Source organism: Macadamia integrifolia, chromosome 3 (genome assembly GCF_013358625.1).
Source record: "Macadamia integrifolia cultivar HAES 741 chromosome 3, SCU_Mint_v3, whole genome shotgun sequence".
Taxonomy (NCBI): Eukaryota; Viridiplantae; Streptophyta; class Magnoliopsida; order Proteales; family Proteaceae; genus Macadamia; species Macadamia integrifolia.
The window spans coordinates 19,940,555-19,950,605 of record NC_056559.1 but is presented as its reverse complement, the minus strand read 5'-3'; the positions used below and the strand labels follow the sequence as shown (position 1 = coordinate 19,950,605).

The following is a 10,051-nucleotide window of genomic DNA, read 5'->3' as shown; positions in this document are numbered from 1 at the left end:
GAAAAGAAGAAAATGAAGAAAAAAAAGGAGAAGATGCCGATGGGGTTCTTGAGCAGGCAGAGGCATCTGGGTCTGGAACCTTGGTGAATTGCAGTACTTCTCAAGAAACAAACGAAGTGAAACAAAAGGAACATAATTTGAATTCCAGTCCAGAAACGATCACGGGTCCTAAAGAACTACCCTCTCAAGCTCCAGTTCAAGAAGGAAAAGAAGAAAAGGAAGAAGATGCCGATGGGGTTCTTGAGCAGGTAGAGGCATCTGGGTCTGGAACCTCGGTGAGTTGCAGTTCTAAAGAAACAAACGAAGTGAAAGGGTTGTCCGATATCTCGGTGAGAGTGACGGTTCTCCCCGATCTCAACCTATCGATGGAGTCGTCTTTGGGTATGGATTTTGTTGACCCAGATGATCAAAACGAGGAAGCCATTGCTGTTATGAAGTTTCCACTTCTTTAGTAATGGGTATGAAGAAGAGTCTGCTAGTGTTATTTTTTATAGAAATAATGATACTATGTTATGCGGTTATACTATGTAAACTTCTTGCTAATAAAGTATCTTTCAGATTCCAATCTAAGAGTATACAGATATGGCATACTAAATACAACCTTGTACCTTCTTAATGCCTATGGCCGGCAGCTGCTGCCTCTCAAAAGAAACCAAACAAAAAATCAAAATCTTGTTTATTCACAGTTGCGTACGTATCCTGTCCGGTGGCGTAGCCTCCATTAGCATTTAAGCATCCTTGTCTCTTAAAAACTCTATTTTTTTTTGGTGGAAACTCAATTTTCCTCTGACACATCTGAAAATGATCACTTCACCCCTTCTCCATTTTTTGGGTGACGTTACGAGACCAAATTATTGTCCAATCTTGTATCGGTTTTATCGTTTTTTTTAATTTTTGATGCTGATCCTGGATCAACTTGTATTGACAAACAGAAATATCCGTATCTATCTTTTAAAAATAGACATTTTAATCTTATTATTATTGTTTAATCGTACCAATTCTATGAATTTAAAAAAATCAGATAAAACCAATATCAATTTGATCTAATATGTTTCCTCAAGCCGATACTTTGATAATCTATTTCAAAAAAGGTATCATAGGGGGTCCGGGTTAGCCTTTTGTAGTACAAGAATTGAAGGACAAATAAAAGAATCAAAAGCCACATTTCTCTCATGGGATTATTGGATTAACAGCTCATGTAATAAGTTACATAGATTTGAAGTAAATTATAACTAACAAATCAAAGAATATCTGATGTCGGAGAGTAGAAACGATCACTCGTTTACTATAGGATAGGGTATAGGAATTGGGCTTGTGGGATGTGGGACCTTGACTAACATGGTAACACCGTAGTGACGACGTCAAAATCCCAATAACTAACAAATCAAAGAATATCTAACATCAGAGAATAGAAATCAACAGTCACCCATTTACTTGTAGGGTATATAGGGTATAAGATTTTAGACTGCGGGATGTGGGACCCGACTAACATGGTAAACATCATAATGACGAAATCATTAAACGTGCAATAAACAAACCCCATACTCTTCTACTCTCTCGCTCACAAAAAAAAGAAGTTTAAGGTGTAGTCACTTTATCGATCATTCGTTCACTTCGAAATCATTAAACCACGTAGGCCTGGAGGGGTTTTGCTGGGGTGGGATTTAAGGAGTGGGATAGTTGTATACTCTATACCAATATAATCACTTCTTCCTCTCGTCCCACCACCGCTGCTTGGGTACAAAGCCGCAAACCGAACTCAAATCATCTCCAGCCAAGGTCCTCCACCGGCTCAAAGACCGGCTGGATTGGCTCACCGAACACCAGCCAAGTCTGACCGGATGGGTTGGGTTTGCAACCATACCCAAATTACCCCTTTGTCTGGCCTTTAAAAAGTCCAATGTAGCAGCAGCCTCAAAAGTACAGATGGGCTTTAAGGTTCAAGGCCCAAGACCAAGCCCAGTACAGAATCTCACATTCTTAGTTTCTTACTGAACCCAAAGAAAAGCCTCAAGATATCGAAATTACCCTTATCCTGCCTTTCTATTTCCTCCCAAGTCCCAAGTCCCAAGTCCCAAGTCCCAAGTCCCAAGTCCCGACCGATATGGTGATAAAGCGAAAGCATCAACAGAACAACAAGAGGAAAGCAAGAACAAATCAAAGCAATCAATAAATATAATATTCACAGAAATCAAAACGGAAATCTCAGAAAAAAAATTCAAGATCGACTGAAGCGTTTAATTTCAGTTTCGATGAGAGTTCATCACGATTTATGAAATTAAAAAAAGAAAAAAAGAGTAACCTAGCCCTAATGAATAGAAAGATTACGGGTAAGATGATCTGGTAGTACAATTGAGCGGAGACGAATATAAGATTTAATCATAAGAAAGGAAAGCATGCATCAGAGTCATGGAAGATGAACAACAAAACTGAATGGATCCAAACCCAAATTAAAACTGACTCAAAACTTGAATCGATACCCAAATCAAACCGACATAAAAAACAGTCTAAAATTCATTAAAAAATCAAGTATTTATTTATTTATTTTATTTATAGATTTATATGAAAAATCAAACTCAAACCGAATAAAAAATCAAAATCAACTTGATTACAGATTCATACAAGAAACCGAAGCTAAATCAAAACTAATCCACATCGAAACTAATATTCCCTTATTGATTTGGTTTCAATTTCACCATTTTACACCAAAACCGATTCAACCAGACCAAACCAACCCATTAACAGTTACCTTTTTTATTTCCTTCATCAATATCCATTGATATATAACAATCAAATATTTATTTTTTTGGATCTACTATTCTACTAAGTGCTAATGCTAGCTATTCTTCCACACATTCATGGACTTAGAATCTCAGACAAGTATATGACTAGAATTCAATCCATAACTCCTCCCTTGGGCACCAACTCTTCCAATGAAAACTACCGCTACCACTAGACAATAAATAAAATGGTGTAAATTTAATACAACTCTGGGCAAGGCAATTGATCTGTTTTCTAACAATTCAAACCCTACAGGTCAGGATTAGATCTAGATTAATAAGTTATTTGGTTCCAAACCTGAAATTTAGAGGTCAATTCTTGTTATTAATTCATTCTAAGAAATATTCTACTGTCTACTTTCTTCTTCTTCTTTTTTATTATTTTATTTTTAGGGTCTTATTTTTAATCCTACAATGAGAATGACTAAGGATCAAATAAAAAAGGAATGAGTGATTGATACACTAATATAAAAGCATATGTGGGTATAGAGAATGTATGTATATAACTAGAGGTATAAGTTTGGCCTTGACAACCTGAATCCGTTTTGGCCAGCTCTAAGCCTGAGCAGGATTTGGACCAAATTTTTTTGACCCTGAGGGCGGGTAAGGATTTGGGTTGAGGGTTGGTCGGGTTTGGGTTGAGGTCTTCAACCCAAACCCGACCCAACCCTGCCCAAAATTTAACCCTGAATTTTCATATTAGAATTTAGGTTCCTATTGATATATATATATATATATATATATATATATTNTTTTTTTTTTTTTTTTGCCGATCCTGGATCAACTTGTATTGACGAACAGAAATATCCGTATTTATCTTTTAAAAATAGACATTTTAATCTTATTATTATTGTTTAATCGTACCAATTCTATGAATTTAAAAAAATCAGATAAAACCAATATCAATTTGATCTAATACGTTTGTTTCCTCAAGCCGATACTTTGATAATCTATTTCGAGAAAGGTATCGTAGGGGGTCGGGGTTAGTCTTTTGTAGTACAAGAATTGAAGGACAAATAAAAGAATCAAAAGCCACATTTCTCTCGTGGGATTATTGGATTAACAGCTCATGTAATAAGTTACATAGATTTGAAGGAAACTATAATTAACAAATCAAAGAATATCTGATGTGAGAAAGTAGAAACGATCACTCGTTTACTATAGGATATAGGGTATAGGATTTGAACCTGTGGGATGTGGAACCTCAACTAACATGGAAACACCATAGTGACGACATCAAAATCCCAATAACTAACAAATCAAAGAATATCTAACATCAGAGAATAAAAAACAACGGTCACCCATTTACTTATAGGGAATATAGGGTATAAGATTTTAGACTGCGGGATGAGGGACCCGACTAACATGGTAAGCACCATAATGACGAAATCATTAAACGTGCAATAAACAAACCCCATACTCTTCTACTCTCTCGCTCACAAAAAAAGAAGTTTAAGGTGTAGTCACTTCTGTTTTTTGTGACAAGATTTAATCATAAGAAAAGAAAGCATGCATCAGAGTCATGGAAGATGAACAACAAAACTGAATGGATCCAAACCCAAATCAAAACTGACTCAAAACTTGAATCGATACCCAAATCAAACCGACATAAAAAACAGTCAAAACTTCATTAAAAAATCAAGTATTTATTTATTTATTTTATTTATAGATTTATATGAAAAATCAAACTCAAACCGAATAAAAAATCAAAATCAACTTGATTACAGATTCATACAAGAAACCGAAGCTAAATCAAAACTAATCTACATCAAAACTAAGATTTCCTTATTGGTTTGGTTTCAATTTCACCATTTCACACCAAAACCGATTCAACCCAGACCAAACCAACCCATTAACAGTTACCTTTTTTATTTCCTTCATCAATATCCATTGATATATAACAATCAAATGTTTACTTTTTTGGATCTACTATTCTACTAAGTGCTAATGCTAGCTATTCTTCCACACATTCGTGGACTTAGAGTCTCAGACAAGTATATGACTAGAATTCAATCCATAACTCTTCTCCCTTGGGCGCCAACTCTTCCAATGAAAACTACCGCCACCGCTAGACAATAAATAAAATGGTGTAAATTTAATACAACTCTGGGCAAGGCAATTGATCTGTTTTCTAACAATTCAAACCCTACGGGTCAGGATTAGATCTAGATTAATAAGCTATTTGGTTCCAAACCTGAAATTTAGAGGTCAATTCTTGTTATTAATTAATTCTAAGAAATATTCTACTGTCTTCTTTCTTCTTCTTTTTTTTATTATTTTATTTTTAGGGTCTTATTTTTAATCCTACAATGAGAATGACCAAGGATCAAATAAAAAAGGAATGAGTGATTGATACACTAATATAAAAGCATATGTGGGTATAGAGAATGTATGTATATAACTAGAGGTATAAGTTTGGCCTTGACAACCTGAATCCGCCTTGGCCAGCTCTGAGCCTGAGCAGGATTTGGACCAAATTTTTTGACCCTGAGGGCGGGTTAGCATTTGGGTTCAGGGTTGGGTCGGGTTTGGGTTGAGGGCCTCAACCCAAACCAAACCAACCCTACCCAAAATTTAACCCTGAATTTTCATATTATAATTTAGGTTTCTATTGATATATATATATATATATATATATTTAGTGTTTTAATGTATAAGATATGAATGACAAAAATATGTCAATTAAGATTAATTCGAACATTGCATAAGTCAATGTTAACCCAACTCAGCCCAGCTTGACCCAACCTGGTTTTGTCAGGATCAATTAAGGTTGAGTTGGGTTGGTATATGAACCCGATAGAATTGGGTCTGAACATGAACTTGACAGGTTAGATTGGAACTCGGTTGAAAAAGAAAAAGACATGTAGGATGCCATCCAGTTATCCACATGTACACTTAATGCGTAAACAACATCCATAACTTTTTGGATCTCTCGATCAAACTTAAGCTCAGTCATAATCGTCATTATTCAATCTGAAGCTCCAACAGAATCATATTTTAAATCTTGGGTTTCAGAGAATCATATTAAAAAAAAAAAAAAAATCAATTCCAGACACTAGATCCAGTAATGGACAAATTAGTTGATGCGTGGGATCAGTTTCAGATCCTAACGGGTTGTTTTTGTCCGATTCTCAGTGCCATATCAACATATTATGCAGGGTGGAGAACATGAATCCGGCTCTTCTCTTAACTGATCGTTTAAGTTTTGTCCATAATTTTTTGGGTGATCGATACATATTTAAGCGATAATTCAACAATTAGAATAAAAACGTTGCCAGAGTTATTGGATCGCTGTTTGAACATGTTTTAACCGTCCAAATAATTATGTACAAGACTTGAACAATTAACGTTCAAGATAGGATCTCGATCGAGAGTATATTGGGGTCATGGGAAACTTTTACTTTTTCATAATCCATTTGTTGATTGTAAAAATAACTAAGGCTGTGTTTGGTAGTCGAGAGAAGAAAAGAATAGAAATGAAATAAAAGGAAGGGGAGATGCATGTGACAGGAGTTGATCCTTAGATCACAAACTTGGCGCCTACTACCAGTAGAGGCTGCAACCAGTGCGCTAATACCCGGATCCGGATCCTCTGCATAGAGTACATCGCCCATAAGGTACCCATAGAGACTTGCGTGTGCGACACATGGACAAAATGAATCTAATGGTCGTAAAAAAAGAGAGAGAACTTTTACCCACTTAACCTATTCACTCCCTATTTCAATCCATACCCGACACCGTAATTCGAATTAACCCACAGGAAGAAATGGGACCCTAGGTTGCCACTGCAACTCCTTACCCTCTCTCTCTCTCTCTCTCCCATCCCGCTTGGTGTGCATACCAGGCCCTTCTCCCATTCTTAAAACTTTACTTCTCTCCTCGGTTCCAATTGATTGTTTTAGCTACTCTGTTTGGATCTCTTGTTATTGTGCATGAGCTGGTGTCTTTGACGTGAGTGGTTATATGAAGTTACTTCCTTTTCTTCACCCTTTTTGTGAATTCGATCCGCCGCTTTGTAGGAATACGTTTCGGGAAGACTAAGTTTCGAATACAAAGCCTAATTATTCTCCATACTACCAGTCTCATGGAATTTCTGTGACAAACTGGCAATATTTATACATTTTTCTCAGAAAGGTTAACAGTTTCTTATTAAAATTTTATTATGGAATCTGGAGAAACCAAAAAAACATTTGGTGAGAAAGTAGGAAATGATGCAATGGTGCATGAATGTCAATATAATACTACCATTTTTCAAAAAGGCTTACAGGCTCAATAGTCCAGCTGGCGATGGCCATCTTTCTTATCTGGTTCTGTAATGGAATTCTCAGCCATGGAAAAAGAAGCAAAGGTGAAGGGGAGATAAGCTTTGGGAAAGAAGAAAGGAGAAGAGGGAAAGAAGCTTTTAAGTGAGAAGATTACAACAACAGGAGAGTGTTCTTGAGTAGGTACGCCGACACCCACCATTACTCCTGTAAAAATACTGTTCTGTCGGTCACTAACTTGGGCATCGAAGGACTAATCCTAGAGATACCTCCGGGCCTTTGCCTTATGTGCTTGTGCAGGGTCGGCTCATACGGATTTTCGACAGTAACACTATCAAATGAAGAGTCCTCTATCTACTTCATTGGAGTGAAGGGAAGCTTTTGATCTTGCAGCAGCCAGAGGCAGAAAGAAAGGGAAGAGATAGCGACTTGGCTTGCAGAAAGTGGGAGATCACAGATGATAGGAGTCGGAGACTGAGAAAGGAGTTGCGACGGCGACCTAGGTCCAGCTAGAGTATCGGGTATGGGTCGAAATTGAGAGTGAATGGGTTAAGAGGATAAAAGTTATTCTTATTTTATTATGACTGTTAGATTCATTTTATACACGTGTCGCACACCCAAGCTTCTATGGACACCGTATGGGCGATGTACTCTATGGAGAGGACCCGAATCCGCTATTACCCATGCAACTATGTCACTCACTCCAAGTAATGTTATATTTGGTTATTAAATTTTATTATGCATTTAGAATTCTTTTCATATTTCAAAAAAAAAAAAAACAACGCATCATTACTAAACATTTTAAGAAATTTAAGTAATTTGTACAATTACATAGGAAAGTATTACAAAAGTCCTATCTCGAGTCATAGCCTTCACTAATAACACCCATGCTTCTTCTTTTTTTTAAATAATTTTTTTACTATTTTACCCCTAAAACAATACGAATAACCGATCCAGATTGATCAAGGATCGAAAATTAATCTCAATCAATACCAATACGACATGGCTCACATCATATGAATACTTGAAACCATGCTAACATCTCCTACCTTAATCTTCTATCCTCCCCTTGAAAAGACCTCTTTACTCCCTATTGGTTGTAATGATATGAACTCATTACAGCCGTCAAGGACTAAAGCTTATTGCCCCCTACAAAGAGTCCTTCCTAAGGGCAAAAGCTCCGTTCAAAGAGTCCTTCCTACCAATTGTAATCTAATTATCGGTTAATTCTTAGGATTTACTTGAGAGACAGAGTCCTACTAAATTAGGAAGGACTATTTCCTTCCTTTTTTAACTTCTTGTTCGAACAGGAGTCCGATACCTTTTCATTGTCTGCTCTTAGTTTAATGTGATTTTACTTAAACTCAGGGGTACATAGGTAATTTTACACAAATTGCAGTATCAATAAAGGCAGCGCACTACTCTTCTGCTCTCAGTCTCCAAAGAGGAAACTTCATCGTCTTCGTTCTTCTTCTTCTCAAACTTTTACTTCTTCTTGTGTAGTCTTCCTCCTGAAATCACTGATGGAGATGGCGAAGCAACAGAGGATGAAGAATAAAATGAACTACGATCCCCGTTCATTCAATGATGATGAGTTTGAAGTTGGTGAAATCCTGCTTAAACTCCCACAGTTGATAGCCCAGGAGAGAGAGAATCGTGATTCTGACTTTCCATTATCATGGGTTGGTAAAAGAACGCGATATGAAATTGGTTGCAGTTCATCCACCCCTTCCCTTCCTTCCCCTCTTCTGGGTCCTCATTACTACCGCAATGGCAACGCTTCTGCAACTCTTCATCCTTCCTCATTCAACAAGTCCGACTCCAACAGAAAGAAGATGGTAATGAGTTTGATTCAATTCGGACTCTTGTTCCTCTTCTTTGACTTCTTGATATTAAAAATTTTAGTATTGATTATTTTAACTTTTGGATTTCTCTTGCAACGAAACAGGATTTGCTTCAAAACACACTTCACGTGATAGAAAATATAAGGAAACTAAAACAAGTAAGTTTGTTGGGTTCTTAATCTTGATACCCAAGAAGATTGGGATTTTTTTCGCTATTGATTTTTCTTTTCCTTTGATTTTGATTTTGATTTTTTTTTTTTTTTTTTTTTTTTATATCAGGAAACATCAAAGACGAGGCATAACCACTATGAAATGTTGAGGCTTACAAGTTCGATGCTGAAACAAATGGAATTAGAAGTAAGTTCTTGCGTGAAACAAAAGAAGCTTAATTTGAATTCCAGTCCAGAAACGATCACGGGTTCTATAGAACTACCCTCTCAAGCTTCAGTTCAAGAAGGAAAAGAAGAAAAGGAAGAAAAAGAAAGAGAAGATGCCGATGGGGTTCTTGGGCAGGCAGAGGCATCTGGGTCTGGAAACTTGGTGAGTTGCAGTTCTCAAGGAACAAACGAAGTGAAAGGGTTGTCCGATATCTCGGTGAGAGTGATAGAGTCGTCTTCGGGTAGGGGTTTTGTTGACCTAGATGATCAAAGCGAGGAAGCCATTGCTGCTCATCAATCGCCTCTGTAAAACCACGTTCTAGATTATGAAGTCTCCGCTTCTTTAGTAATGGGTACGATTGTAAGAAGAAGAGATCTGCTTCATCAATGATTTTTTTTTTTTTTAAATAGAAATAATGATCCTATGTTATGCGGTTATCCTATGTGAGCTTGTTGTTAATAAAGTATCTTCAGATTCCAATCCAAGACTACACAGATATGGAACACTAAATACCTGTACCTTCTTAACGCCTATGCTCAAAGAAAGAAAAAAAAAAAAAAATCAAATCTTGTTTATTCACATTTCCGTACATATCATGTCCGGTGGCGTAGCCTCCTGACCACTTTCTCAAAATCGCCATTACTGAGTAATCTGATTTTCCCCTACATTTCCAAATAAAAATTTCTTATTTTTAGCTTCATATTAGATTACAATGGTCTATGATAGATGAGGATGTGGCAATATTAGCATTATATCCAACACTTGATATGAGGGATTTGTTTCCAAG

General features: G+C 36.6%; 1 long non-coding RNA gene across 1 annotated transcript; it reads left to right on the top strand.

The window, feature by feature from the left end:
- The first annotated feature begins 8,706 nt into the window (after positions 1-8,706).
- LOC122073495 lies at positions 8,707-9,298 on the top strand. The gene is made up of 3 exons (XR_006138812.1): positions 8,707-8,880; positions 8,991-9,044; positions 9,166-9,298. It is a non-coding gene; the product is annotated as an uncharacterized LOC122073495 (long non-coding RNA).
- The last annotated feature ends 753 nt before the right edge of the window (positions 9,299-10,051 follow it).